The sequence below is a fragment of the Pholcus phalangioides genome, unplaced genomic scaffold, assembly GCF_987345545.1.
Source record: "Pholcus phalangioides strain wild (caught in Gottingen) unplaced genomic scaffold, Ppha-v1.0 ptg000030l_1, whole genome shotgun sequence".
Lineage (NCBI taxonomy): Eukaryota > Metazoa > Arthropoda > Arachnida > Araneae > Pholcidae > Pholcus > Pholcus phalangioides.
Genome location: NW_028301620.1, coordinates 2,633,911 through 2,636,000, shown reverse-complemented (window position 1 = coordinate 2,636,000; position 2,090 = coordinate 2,633,911).

Sequence of the window (2,090 nt, the reverse complement as noted above, 5' to 3'; positions counted from 1 at the left end):
GATGGAAATAGCCCCCCCCCCCCCTTAACTACAGCAATTTTCGCCCCAGTTGGCGTTTTGTATGCAGAGATGGTACTTTTTCGGCCTGAAATATACTCCGATTCCCTGAGGAGGCAAATAATTTTTCTTTCCAAATATCAGTTTCGACATTTACATCCAGAAAATTCAATTTCTTAGTATATTTCACACACAAAAAATACCATCTCTGCATAAAATGTTTAATAATTGAAAATAAAATATTTCATACAGTAAACGTCTGTTATAACAATTCAAAATTAAGAGGAACATTTTTGTTATAACGGACATCTCGCTATAAGCGAATATCCATTTTTTGCTCTGTCAGGTTATAAAACTTTAGGTAATTGTTGATTAAAACATCTTTAGATCATTTCGTTCTAATATTAACGAATGAACAGAACTCTAGTCATGAAATTGATTTTTGCTCTCACAACTGCTGATTCTCGATGATAGTTTTTGCACAGAATTTCGGATTATCAAAGCGATTTAGTTGACCAACTGGACAATTAAAAGTTTCGATTATTATATCACTGCTCACTTTCATGTGTGGCTATATAGACTCATCAACAATTTTTTTCTAATCAGAAAGTTTCCCTAGCACTATTTTTTCGATCATTCAGAAACGAATTTACCATTTATTTGATCATGCTGCTCTCAAGCAAAGAGGTTTTCTTGTATTTTTCAAGCAAAGGCATTTTATATTTTGTGCTCGTTTCGACATCGATGCTTTTAAGAAAGTTCTAAACATTCGATTTTTACTTAGGGGCCGTTCAAGTATTACGTCATCATTGATGGGGGAAGGGGGTTTTCGATTTGCTGACTTTTGATGACAGGGGAGGGGGGGGGGGGGTTTGGATAATGCTTACGTCAGCAACCACCCTTTATGAAAATATGAGTTGGGATTCAGAGAGGCAGAGCTGATGACGAAATTTTGCTGAAAAGGGGAGGAGGGAGAGGGTCAGCGTTTTGCTGACGAGGGGGGGGGGAGGTAAAAAATGGCTAAAAATTTGCTTACGTAATACTTGAACGGCCCCTTATGAGCTGTTCATGATGTTACTGTAATTACCAACAGAATGGCTCAAAAAGGTGGACACGTCTCCTATTTCTTAAAAGGCCAAGCAAGAACGATTTTTGACCCTTGCATTTTAAAGGAGAAATGCCATGTGTTGAGAAGATATCGCTGTGCATTCTTCCACAATGATAGAAAAGTAAGTTGGAAAACAATAAATAGCGTTTTTAAAATATTCAAATCTATGTAAATCATATATGTACAGTGGGTTCCCTGAAGTGCAAGCTCTTTTTTTTATTATTGACAATAAATTTTTTGTCATTTAATAGCATTCAGGGTACCCGTCATTTGCTTAATATAATCTCTCAAAATTTTTCTCCTCTGGATATTCCAAAGCTTGTCAATTAGAGATAAAACTCGGAAAAAATAAACACATATACCATATAGTGGGGAAGCCAAAAATTGGAAGAGGAGGTTGTAAAAAAATTGATTTTTCCGAGTCCATTCTTTGTCATAAGCACGTCACGGTACTTGTACTTGTTATCAAAAGCATTTACCATGATAAGAGTCATCATGTTCATGTTCAACTCTTGAAGAAATGGGTGAAAAAATTAGTATTTTTGAAATGTTTTGGCGTTATAACGAATGCTTCTTAATCTTCAACTCTCTATAACAGAATATTTTTTTATTTTTTAACATTAGCTGTTTGACAATCAGTTGACAGTCACTCGTCGCAGCGAGATTTCCGTTATAAGTTGTACTCGTTATATCCGACTTTTACTGTAATTGAAAATAAAACTTCAAAATTCTAAAACCAACATTTTGGTATTAGAATAATAATTATTGGAATTATCATATCTTTTATTGAAAGAATCTATGGTACATGCTTCAAGTGAAGTATCTGAAATGTTTTGACAGATGTATTTTCAATAGAGAACTTTTCACTTAAGCATTAATTTTTAAAATACTACATTCAGTTCTGAAAGTTCCCCGATTTGGTTCTTCGAGAAATTGGAGAAGAAAATTGATTTTGCTCTTTGAAAGAACAAATTTAGAATATAAC